At 48.6% G+C, this 12,875-nt stretch overlaps 1 protein-coding gene across 1 annotated transcript in view; it reads left to right on the forward strand.

Moving 5' to 3' along the window:
• The first annotated feature begins 9,975 nt into the window (after positions 1 to 9,975).
• Positions 9,976 to 12,875, forward strand: part of LOC111144784 (acyl-CoA synthetase long chain family member 5) — a 42,480-nt gene continuing 39,580 nt past the window's right edge. Inside the window, exon 1 of the mRNA XM_022499245.1 lies at positions 9,976 to 10,233. The gene's annotated coding sequence lies outside the window, so the exon portion shown is untranslated. The remainder of the gene's footprint in view (positions 10,234 to 12,875) is intronic.

Genomic DNA, 12,875 nt, shown 5'->3' on the forward strand with positions numbered 1-12,875 from the left:
CCCTCCGCTCTCTCTGTCTCTCTCTCAAATAAATACATAGATCTTTTTTTTTTTTAAGAGACATGTACAGTATTCCATTTTTATTTCTTAAAAAAGGCACACAGGCAGTATAGCAAAGATCACATACACCAAACCACTCCAAGTTGTTCTCTCTGAATGATAGAAATCATATTGGGTGGTTTCTTCTCCTTACTTAATTTTCATGTGTTTTGTCCTAATGTCTGCAATGAAGAAGAAAAGTGAAAGTTTTAAATAATAGTACACCCTACAGTCTTGCATTTGTGGAGTAAAAGTACGGGCTTTCACTCATGCTGTCTGAATTCTCAGATCAGGAGAACCTCACAGCGGTCTGGGTCCTCACACCGCTTGGGTACCTGGCTTCCCTCCATGGGCTCTAAGTATTCCCTGTTGAGCTCAGTCCCTTCCATTCTCCATTGCCTTCAGAAGGGGAGAGCACCAGAGATGCAGTGGTCCAGACGATGGCGATCACCACCAGGAAAACAGTTGCCATAGTTACAGGCCCACCTACTTTGTGTGAAGTGCTTGATTGGCTGGAGTGGAAAGGCCTGAGGTTAAAAGCAGCTTGGGGTGGGGGTGGGGGAGTTTCTGAAGGGACTGTGGTCGCTGAGAGGGGCCACACTGTTCCACACTCTGCTTCTCCAGCCCTCCTCCCTTCTAGGAGCCGGAGTGGTTGATGGGGGAGGCCACGTGGCTGCACGCCCAGCAGAGGTACAGAGTTTGGTTTCTTAGGTCAGTGGGGTAGTGCTCAGACTCCCAGCAACTTTAGCCCATCTCTGCTTTCTGAAAAGATTATTACAGAGGGAGGGTTCTTTCTGCCTGGTTTATGGTTTCCTCAATCCTGGCCAGCCTGTGCCATAAACCAGACAAGCCAGCTGCTCAACATCCACGATCAGGTAGGATGAGCTGATCCAGGGTAGGAGAGTTTTAGTGAGATCTCTGGCTTTTCTCTAGCTGCCTTCCCTTTCCTCCTGCTCCCCCCACCCCAGCTGCTTCCCTTCAGCTTGTAAATCTGTGCCTTAATCATGTTTAGAGAAAAAGTAAAGGTTTGAAATGTGTGAATTTGAACTTGTCCAGAAGCAGATAAAGGTGTGGAAGTACAAGATGAACCCATAATCCTCCTGACAGAAAGACAGAGGGAGAGGCAACCCTCCCCCTGTCCTCACATGCTCTCTCACATCTCCTTGGGTATTTTGGAAAAGGCATCAACCTCAGGTTTTGCCAAGTAAATAAGACTGGATTTGAGCCTCTGTTTTCTTATTGACAAAGTGGAAAAATGCCGGGGGAAGAGCCCTTTGACCTTTCCAGTTCCTTGTTCTAAAACCCTAGGGCTCTGGTAGGTTTATAATTAACCAAGTATCCCATGCTTGGAGATGGTAGCATGTTTCTTTCAGGTCTGCTTACAGGTTTTCCAAGGAAGCGTCCCTGAAGATCTAGCACACCTCGTACTAACCCTCCCGAGTATGAGCAAGGTACAAGTCAGCTAGTACCTGTCCAGGTGTCCACTGCCAACTTCCTGCCGTGTTCTCCACTCTTGCAAATAGTAGTGATGCTGTCAATGAATACAAAGCCACTAGAGAGCAAATGTTTGAAGAGTCACAGGACAGTGGAGTAAAGGTTGAACTTGTGTAAAGGGGGAGACTGTGTTTCCTAGAGCTGAAACAAAGCAAGTTCCTTGGATCCAAAAGCCACTCCTTTAGATGATAATGCAGACACCAGTCCTAGAAGCCAAGGAGGGGGCACTGGCCTTGGCTTCCTGATGATGAAACGATGCTCATTTCTGAAAATGTTGACTCGAGGGGCCAACAATCTCCTTTCACAGCAACATGACCTTTTATGTTCTTCAGCACCTGATACTTATCCTGGAAGGCTAAAGACTCCTCCCCTGGCTTTGACGTGTTGTTCTTTCTCACACCTGTTTCCACCAGGAATGAGTCGTTGCCCCCCTGAATGGGGCCTCTCACTGTTTCAGGATCCTGAACCATACTTTGAAGTCTTCTTCTGGCTCTGCGTATAACCTCAAGTCTAGCAGGTTGGTTGAGCCTGAACCCCATATTTCTAATCTGAATATTTATTTTGTGGTCTTTGACCCTGTCTCCCAGATTACCACTCCCAACCCCCTACAAAGCCTTAGCAAGAACAAAAACATCCAGAAAGTGGAGGGGAGAAGGGGCAGCTGTCTGCTCACTAATCAAAGATACTAGATGATTAACAGTGAGGTTTACTTCCCAAGCCACTTTCAAGAATGTTCTACGTTTTCTTTTTTTTTTTTAATATTTTATTTATTATTTGACAGAGAGAAAGATCACAAGTAGGCAGAGAGGCAACCAGAGAGAGGGAGAAGCAGGCTCCCTGCTGAGCAGAGAGCCCGATGCAGGGCTCAATCCCAGGACCCTGAGATCATGACCTGAGCCGAAGGCAGAGGCTTAACCCCCTGAGCCACCCAGGCACCCAATAATGTTCTATGTTTTCCAAGAACACCCTCATGACTACAGTGTCTCAAACACTGAGCAAACAAAATGTCCTTGGCTTAATACATCTTTTTCTGGCGAGGGTGCACTTTGAACCCATAAGCATGATCTGCTTCTCCATCGGATCAGGGGCCTGTGTGGCTCTAGGCTTGTCGTCTGAGCAGCTCCTCTCCGGCGTGTAGCTATCTAAAGCCAGGCAGGATGTCCCTTCTGCCTCCTCCACCCTCTTCAGCTTCTTGTCAGGAGAGACCAGAACCCCTCCCACTTCCTGGTATTTCCGCTCCACTCCTCGTGTGAAAACTTCCCAAATAACTCTCTAGCCAGGCACTCAGGGCTATGCTCTGGTGCTGCGAGCCCAGGGGGCCAAGACTGCAGAGCAGAGGACCATGTCCTTAAAGGCTCAATGAGGGAGGAGGTGTTGGCCTGCCCCCCCACCGAGGAATTGACACCCCTATTGCGTCGATTCCTGCACAGTGAGGACTGTGGTTCCTGACTCGCTGTCCTGGAGGAGGTTGTGCAGCGAGATGGCTGGGACCACTGGTCTGGAAGGAGATTTAAGCTGACTTGGACACGTCAGGGAGTGTCTAAGCCACAGGTTTCCTTATTTCTAAATACCCTAATGAGCTCTCGTGAGGATTAGATGGAGTAACAGAGGGATGCAGGACACACAGGGTGGTGCCTGGTGTGGAACCAGCCAGGGAGTGACAGCAGGTTTGTAATACAGAACTCAGTCAAGGTCATGACCTCTGTCGAATGGGGGCTACAGAAATGAGAGGTTCAGGTAAAAGACCTTGCTGTCTTCAAGTTCCTCCAGAGCCGCTGTGACATGTTCGTGGCTGCCACTGGGTGACACCACTTGTGTTTCTATTCTAAAGGCATTAAGGCCGAGGGCCTTTGGTCTAAATCAGTGTTGCCCGAGAAAGATACAATGCAAGTCAAACACGTAGCTTACAAATTCTCAGCAGACTTCGTTATAAGAGGAAAAGAAGCAAGGAGAATTACTTATCTAGCGTATCCTGGATTTTATCACTTCACCGTGTAATCAGTATGCTAAAAAAATGGAGGTGTGATGCTGTTTTCTTCATGCTAAGTCTCCAGACTTTGGTGTGTGTTTTGTACACATCTAAATGTGGACTTACCCCCCTTCCAGTGCTCAGGAGTCGTACGTGGCTCCTGGTGAGAGAAGCAGGCAGTGCAGACCTTGAGCTTCTCTCTGAACTCCCTGTCTAACCTGCTGGGAAAGAGTGATGATCTTTATGGGGTTGTTGAGGGCTCTGGGAATTTAGAGCCGACACCTCTGTCAGGGATCTTTCCACTTTCCATCTGATTCTTAAACACTCTAGGAAAGCACTTGCTGACAAAGAAGCAAGTTGTCTGTGTCACTGTGTGACAACCTTGCTGACATCATGAATCTGAGAGCAGGTGTATTTCTATGACCCACCAATGCCCCGGGTGAGGCTGGTCACAAGCTTGTGACCCAGCCACGGCGAAGGCTGAGGGTCAGTACGTCGTGGGCCATCCGTGTGCTGTGGCTTACCAGTCAGAAAGCTCTGATCTAAGTCTACTAGGCAATTGCTGTGTGTGTATGGGAGTGGGGGCAGGAGGAAGGTGGCATATCTGGGGAGAAGGAAAACTTCGTATTGCAATCTGTAGAAACACTTTTCTTGTCCACCAAGTGCTCGTACTTGAGTAACACTTCCTTCCCACAAAGAATGACCAAGTGGCCTCAAGAGCCTGGGTGCCCCAAGCCGTGGCTGTCCACGACCCAAGCTAAGGAAAAGTGAGCTGCTCTAGCCCGGAGCTGGGGGCCAGCTTCCTGCAGGTGTGTTGTGAAGTCCTGTGGGGCAGGATGGACAGCGGGGCCCAGCACGGAGCCGTGGGCACTCGCAGCACAGCAGACCACTGAGCAGACCCCCTGAGGGTCACACAGCTGGATCTAGGGTGCGGTGGCCCCTTCTACGTGAGTGAAGTGAGGCTCCGTGTGGGAAATGATCTCAGTGGCAGGAAGGATATCCAGGCAGATGGAAAGCCCTTCTGAGGAGGGAAAGTAGCTGTCATTCCACCCTTGGCATCAGAGGCTTATGGCTGGCATTGTGTCCTGCTTCCTCTAAGACAACAATTCTTCATTTTCTTTGAGAGGACAGTGAAAGATCCCAAGATAAATGCATATATACATGAATGTATATGTATATGTATATATATATGCATATATATGTACATATGTATGTATATACGTATATACATACATATATATGCATATATATGTACATACGTATGTATATACGTATATATATATATATATATATGCATATATATATATGTATATATATGCATGCTGGCAAGGGGTTTGTAGAATGGATTGTACTCCCAGGTACACACGTAAGCACTGGGCTCAAAGGTCCTTCAACTCAAAATCTGACTCTGAGACTCCACCAGCTATAAGCCCCATGCCTTGGGCAAGTTAATTGGCCTCTCTTAGAATTTCTTCTGCGGAAAAATAACTTCCGCATGGTGAGGTTAAATGAGATATTGCAGACGAAGCTCTCAGAACAGTGCCATCATGTGGGACATGCTCAGTAATGTTCCTGACCCCCTTGAAGGCCTTCAGAAAGGAGTTGCCATGAGAACCGTAGATTGCTACCTGAAAAGGCGTACTTTGAGTGCCATAAGCCTTTTGAAACGTCAGATAACCAAGGGAAGGGTGGGTATGGAATCCTGATAATTGGAATGGCAATTAAGGCACCCTTGTTAATAGTTTAAGGAACTTTGCCCCTTCCTTTTCACATCTCAGTAGAAGGGTAAACTTCAAAGTCAGCTCTGCCATGTGGGAAGCTAAAGGTCAGTCCCCTGCAGACTTATTTGTGTCCACGTGCCATCACGATGTCTGTCCTGCCATACAGCCCTTCTAGAGTGGGGCGTCTCGCCTCCATCCTCTCTGAGCCACCATTAATACGTTAACCTGAGTAGACTCCATCTGTAGCCCTAGGGCTCTGCTCTTTCTCCTTCGGTCACATTGCCCGACTTCTAAAGACTTGAATTAGCAGTCAAAACTGGCTAAAATCCTTCCTAAGGAAGTGTTCCCCATACCACAAATCATAACCATCTGGCAGGTCTACTGGGAGGGCCAAAAGACATTCTTGTCTCGGGCCCCAACAGATACCCAAGGTTTGGGTGCTGAAGGTGCTGTCCCCACATATAACTCACAGGTTTGTTAGATAATAGTGGAAACGTTTTCTAAACTGGGAGAAGCTGTATAAATGCACTGTGGGGCTACCCCCCAAACACAGTCTCTTATGGCGTTCCAATAGTGGGGCTCGCGAGAGGCCAAGGGGTGGCTTGGTACGGCATTGCTCCTAGTGGGTTTCCCAGACCAGCAGCGTGTCTGTCACCTGGAATTGTTAGAAATTCAGATTCTCAGGCCCTCACCCAGGCCTAGGGAATCCTAAGCTCTGGCACCAGTCCACAAGTCAGTATTGTAATAAGCTCTCCAGGGACCCGTGCTGTTCGCTAAAGTCTACAAACCCCTGGTTTGGAGCGTCTTCCTCTACCAGGTCTGGCATTGGTAGGTTGCTAATGAACACAGCTTGGCAGGGGTCCAGCCAGATGAATCCAACTGGTGTCCCCGATTCTCAGAGAACTGTATGTCCTTTGGTTACCACTCACAAAGCCCTCTTTCTTCAGGTGCTGAGGCCAGACTAGGGCTGTGTGCCATGAAATGACTTTAAAGAGTTAATGCACCTCAGACCTGGATGAGAATCTGGCCGACTAACAGCCCCTCCTTCACACAGGAGTTTGCAAGACGAGATATTGGCTTCTGACTTTGATGACATTGGTTGACTGACTGAACACAGTTAGAAGAAACCCAGTGCAGCATGACCACCTATTTCTGCCAGCCCAGGATCCAGAAAGCAGTCAAGTGTCTGAAGTCTGCTGGTGTTTAAATGAACACGGGTCGGGGCGCCTGGGTGGCTCAGTGGGTTAAGCCGCTGCCTTCGGCTCAGGTCATGATCTCGGGGTCCTGGGATCGGGCCCCGCATCAGGCTCTCTGCTCAGCAGGGAGCCTGCTTCCTCCTCTCTCTCTGCCTGCCTCTCTGCCTACTTGTGATCTCTCTCTCTGTCAGATAAATAAATAAAATCTTAAAAAAAAAAAAAATGAACACGGGTCAATGAAGCAGAATCCTAGCCGGGCAAAGGCACTGGGGTGACTGTGTGGGGCCAAGATCAGGTGTCACTTTCACAATGAACTAGTTGTATAATTCTGGGTGATTTCCTTCACCTGAAGGGCCTTGGTACCCTCACCTATAACACAGAAACTCAACACAGTCTGTGAGTCTCTTTGTTTTCCTTTCTGTTGAGTAGTGGTGCCCTGCAGTCTTGAAGATTTTAGAACCAGAAATGGTGACTAGTGACCTCAGCATGCAAAGAGCGAGGGGCACCTGGATGGCTCAGTCGGTTAAGCGTCTCTCAGTTTCCACTCAGGTCATGATCTTGGGGTCATGAGCCGGAACTCCGCGTTCGGATCTGCGCTCAGCATGGAATCAGCTGGAGATTCTTTCTCCCTTCCTTGGCTCCTCCTCCCACTCACTTTCTCTCTCCAAAATAGAAAAAAAATAATAATACCTTTAAAAAAAATGGAAAGAGAGAGCAGAGGTTGAACCGTGATGTAATAGCAATGTGCTTCTTCAAGGGCCTTGCTAAACTGTGGGAGGTGAATTCTCCCCGAGATTCTGCATTCTAAATACAGCCCAGGTAGGCTTGTCCCTCAGTCTAGATGTTGGAATGATTCAACTTATTTCGTTGTCTTGGAAATGTTCTAATTATGTAGGGGCCACTGGCCCCTTCTAGCAGGAGTCTGGTTTTGAAATGCAGACCTCTGCTTATCCGATTCTTAAAGTTATAGTTTGAGCCAATCAAGGTGCCTTCCCATGTTCTTCTCAAACTCAACTCATGGGCTTTATAAAGGTTTTGCTTGTTAAACATCAGCTTTTGGAGCAGAGGGCTGTCCTTCTTCTTCCTCCTCCTCAACCCTTGCATAACAATCTTGGTTTTAACCTTTTACCAAATTCTATGCTTGTCACTGTTGGAGGTTACTCCAATGTGTTTGAACAGGTAACTTCTACCTTTGAACCTCTATCGCAATAGTTTCAAAGGTTCCAGGGAAGCTTGTGGGTCACTCTTGGGACGGGACGCATTGGCTTCAGATGTGGCCTTGTTGCAGGAGCTGTGGAAGGGGCAGAGGTGTCTGAATGAACAGGTACAGCCAGCCGTGAGGGGGCATTTTCTGGACACAGCAAGTGAGCGTATTCTTACAAGGTAAGATGCAGTAACGCTCCCTACTCTAAAGTTTATACATTTATGGGACAGCTAAGGACGGGGGGTGGGAAGGTGAGATGCAGGTCTCTTCTCGGTCTAAGGGCTCTTTTCCAACATGAGATTACACTTGATTAAGTAGTAACCTCAGCTGACCTGCGTGGAGGCAAAGGAGAAACCAGTTGGAAAACGGTTGGAGACAGCAAGGCTATGTGAAAGCTGGCAGGGGGTAGGTCTGGGAGAGAAAGTTGTTAATTTCACTAAATGGAAACTAACACAGAGTTAAAAGCCTTAACTAAGGGTTAGAGACCAAACCAAGCTGCCTGTTTCCATCTTTCATTCAAAACTCTGTCTGTCAGGATGGTTACAAAGGCTGTCTGTCAGCCGCTGATGGCAGCAAATCCTATTTGGAAGGGACTAGGGGAAGAGAACACTTAGTGGACATTGTCTTGGGTGCTGGAGTCTATACTAGGTGTGTGACTGTGTGATCTGCATTTCCTCATCCACCTGCCACCTTCTGTGAGGCAGGTGGTATTGTTCCCGTATCACAGGTGAATAAAGGGCTTTGGGGCTGTTCAACAGCATGCCCTGGGCTACCTACCTAGGAGGTGGTACGGCTGAGACGAGAGTCCCGATCAGTCTGTCCCTCTAGGCTGCTGCCGCCTAATGCAGAATTCTCGTGTGTTTCCAAAATCTTCCATTATTTCCTGAAATCTTGGGAGTGTCACTTATGTGCACCTAGGATAGAATAGGAATGCGACTCCAGCTGGACTTTTTGAACTTGGGCATCCAGGTACTTCTTCTTCTGAACTTCATCTTCTGAACTTGAACTGGATAGTCCTGAAGGAAGACAGGAAAAAAACGGAAAAGCTCCTCTCACTCCAAGCTCTTCATTTAGCTGGTAAAAGAAGCCAGCACTCTGGGTGTTAGAATAGCTGAAACTTGACACCTGGTCTGCTCTAGGCTGGAGGGAGCTGCTTCTTAAAGGAATGAGCTCCTGAAACTAAGCAAAGCCAAGTTCCCTCCAGCTGTGAGATGACCCAGGAGATAGATTGGCAGGGTGGCTAACCACCTCTTCCCATACTTGGTCTCTTTTCCATGTCTAAAGTGGGCTCCTGTGAGGCCAAGGGATCAGCTGCCATCTCTGAGATTGCAACATAGCTCACCCTGGCTTTTTTTTTTTTTTCCCCCTAGTTTGGAGGTATTTAGGATCTCCTCCCTATAGAGAGAATGAGTCCTAACCTAGCTCTGCTAAAGGGCCAGGACCATGCTGAACTTAACATAAGCCTTTCTGAAGTGACTAAGGCTAGAGAAAGTGTTGCTTCATTCTGGGGTGTTGGTTGTGGGGGGCAGGAGGGAGCAAGAGAACTCATGATTTCGACCTCCAAATTTAAGAAGCTCTCGTGCCCTTCTGTGGTCCCAGCCTTAGGCGAGTCTGGCGAGACTCCTGCAGGTCCTGATCTGTAGACCAACCTCCAGGACACTTCCAGGGGGTCTCCAGCTTCAGAACAATTTTCATAATAACACTAAGAAGCGATTTGCCTTTTCCTGTTACCGACTCACGTAGGTACAGTGGGTTTTCCAGAAGCTGCAAGATGTGGGATCAATCAGACAGGGCGTGGTGTACATGCTTGTTGCCTTCCTTTCAGAAGGTCCCAGTTTTTAATTTGGGGAGGTGAGGGAGGCAGCGGACTAGATTTGTGGTTTATATTTTGAGGTATGAGAGGGATGAGCTGATGGGTCAGAGGAAAAGAACACAGCCTCTTGGTCTGTGTTCTGTGGTTCCTGACTTGCTTGATTTGTTGACTTTATTGAAAGTGCCTGGGGACTGAGGCAGGTGGGGGTGGGGAGGCGCAGGGGTTGGAGAAGGGTGACCCCGTGCCAGGTGCCCCAGCATCGGGAGGGATGCGAGGGCTGCGCTCCCTGCCCTTGGGAGTCGAGGGGGGAGCCATGTCCCCTTCCCGGCACAGGCCATCTGCTTGGGGCTCCTCCAGTCGTGCAGTTTGCTTGCTCTGTCTTGGGTTCATGGCAGTCAGACCCCGGAGCAAAAGGTGATTGTGCGCTGCCGGCAGGCTGTTGTTTCAGCCCTAGGGCTAGGGGTTAAGGCTTTGAAAAGGAGCCAGGGCAGCTTGGGAGGCTGTTCTCCTCCTGGCCAGAACAGCTTCCACTTTCAGTTGTGAGAGAAAAACCAGGAAGTGAGGTCCCTGAGCACGTTAGAAAGCCCGGCCATGGCCTGACTCCGGACAGCTCAGGCAGGGCACCGTGGGGGACACTCGGAGCCGTGACCACCTGCCTGCCGGGATGCTCTGAAGCCAGCCGGTCCCTGGAGGAACCGGGGCTGAGGGAAGAGGGCCAGGGATTCTGTGCCAGGAAGAACCCGGAGCCAGGAAACCCCATTCGGAGGAAGCTCTGAGAAATGCACCCCCCTCACAGGGTAAGGGGAGCGTCCTGGTGGGGGGGGGGGTATTTAGCAAGGGGTCTGGTGAGCATGGGGCAGAGGCTGAAGGGGCACCCTCACCCCCAGCTTCAGCCCATCTAGAGCCTGCCAGGTCCCTGGCACGTGTCAGTGCTCCCTCTCTCTCTCTCTCTCTCTTTCTCTTTCTCTCAGATCTCTAAGGGACACCTTTAAACCTTCCTTACCAGGAGGCACGAAGGGAAGGAGGAATGTGTGTGTGGCGGGGGTGGATTGGATTTTCTTTCCTTCTCCTGCCTCTCTTGGGGGAGGAGGACTACACGAGAGACCTCTTCAATTTTCATTGTGAACGTTGGCTCCTTCTATGGAGAGAGGTAATGAATGAGTGGAGGATAGATGGTTTCTGGATGAACTTAGCTCTGTTTCATGGGTAGAGCCACAAGTTGAATCTCAGGTGGACTTCAAGGACCTTCAGAGAGTGAGTTGGAGGAAGGAGCTCCCTGGTTGGGGCTCATTACCTTGCATGGGTATTAATCTGCTGGGTGCTTTGAAAAGGTAGATTGAATCTGTAGCTCTAACATGTAGGTGGCTGGTCTTTTCCATCAGTCGCAGAGTCTTAAAAGTAGTAACATTGAATTTTTAAAAAGATTGATTTAGTAAAAAAAAAAAAAAAAGGAATAATTGATTTCACTTGACCCCTCCCTTTCTATTCCAGCGTGAGAGTAACTCTGTCAGGGTCCCCTCCAACTGATAAGTATTTGAGATGAACACAGAATAGTCTTGGAAGAGGCAGGGTAAAAATTCTTGCACACATCATTTGTGTGCCTGGCACAATGAAGAGAACAAAAATCAAAGGCCGCAAATACTTATAAAACAGGCATATTAAAGAGTTAAATAGATGATATGTAAGAAGGTGCAAGGTGGGGGTTCTAGCAAAATGCAAGGTAGGTGTACCCCCCCAGGTAAACACATTCCAAGTTAATTTAAACACACACATACACACACACACACACACACACACTCCAGTCCAAACAGAATGTTTCAGCCAGGTATTTCTCTAGGTCCTGACCTAAAGTAGTCTCCTCTCCCAGGCTATATTCTAACTCTTTGAGGGCAAAAGCACTGACTATAACATCAGAGAATCATCGAATGCTTAAGTGCTAAACACACAGTGGGGGCCGCAGATTCTATAGGGAGGCTCGGGGTCCGAGAAGGAAAGAAAAGATGGAAGATGGAGCCATGGTCAGCACCAGCTCCTAAGAGCTGCTCTTAACATATCCTTAAGACAAGCTTATGACGTGGATGGTTTCACCATCTTACAGCTGAGGAGGCTCGGAGAAGCGAAGGACCTTTCCAAGGTCAAACAGAGATCCAAGGTGTAGTCCGTGTGCTACTGGAAACCAGGCTGCATCCACTCCTGTGCGGAGTTAGTCTTTCTTCAGATTTCCTAGAAAATCGCATTTGTACAAAGATTTTCCTACGTGGGGACCTGGGAAGATACTGAGTTCACTTATGTATTAGTACTTTCAGTTGGGGACATTTTTCTAGAGCTGCAAATATGACCGCTTCCATTCATTCACTATTTTCTGTGGGGCAGTGCTAGGACTTTTTTGGGGGGGTGGTGGAGTTTATCTTTGAATCTTCTAAACAGTCCTGCAAAATAGGTTCATTGTTTCACAGATGGGGAAACTGAGGTTTAGCCATAAAGAAACTGGACACGCTCTGAAAAGGTTGAAACTGGAATTTGAACTTTGGCTCCTGTGGTGAAGAAAGCAAATTTGTTCCCATTCCAGATGCCTGGGTGGCTCGGTCACCTGAGGGCCCCGCTCTTGTTTCAGCTCAGGTCATGATCTCAAGGTTGTGGGATGGAGCCCTGCGTCCAGTCTGCTCTCCCTCTTCCCCTCCCCCAGCTTGTGCTCGCTCTCTCTCTCTCTCTCTCTCTCTCTCACAGACACACATACAAATAAATAAATAAATCTTAAAAAAGAGAAAAGAAAAGAAAAAAAAATTCCAGGTGAGTCTAGTTTAGTGCCTTGACCAAAGAACTAGAAACTGGGAGAAACCTCTTTTTTAAGAACCCTCCCACTTCAAATCCTTAGAGAAAGCAAGCAGACGGGTGGTGCTGGGGTCAGGAGAGGAATGCAGAATGAGTGCTTAATGGGCACAGGCTTTCCTTTGGGGGTGACAGAAGTGTTTGGGGACTAGACAGAAGTGGTGGTTGCACAACAGTGTGAATGTACTAAATGCCACAGAATTGTTCACTTTGAATGATGTTATATGAATTGCGCCGGGCGGGGAGGGGCACAAAATCGTCCTACCTCCAGGCATGTGATCTTGGGCCAGGATCCGGCAGCCGGTGAGAAACCAGGAATGAGGGTTGTGCTCCCACCGGTCTCCTATTGTTGGCCAGCAGGTGCACTGACCCTCACTGGGTGTGCAACCCGAGGTGATTCTCAGGCATGATGACCTGTCCCCAGGAGCCCCGAGTCAGCCAGCATTGTTCTTGTCCCACTCTGCTGTAAATGCATGCAGGGCTTTCTCTCCCCTAGGCGACCAGGCATCTGAGTCAAAAGAGGACTCTCTCACTCACTCTTCCCCTGGAAGCCTAGGGCCTGACATGTCTCAGGCTCTTAATCCATGTCTTTTGAATAAATACATGAGTT

The sequence above is a fragment of the Enhydra lutris genome, unplaced genomic scaffold (assembly GCF_002288905.1).
Source record: "Enhydra lutris kenyoni isolate GAN:26980312 unplaced genomic scaffold, ASM228890v2 scaffoldscaffold12, whole genome shotgun sequence".
In the NCBI taxonomy this organism is placed as follows: domain Eukaryota; kingdom Metazoa; phylum Chordata; class Mammalia; order Carnivora; family Mustelidae; genus Enhydra; species Enhydra lutris.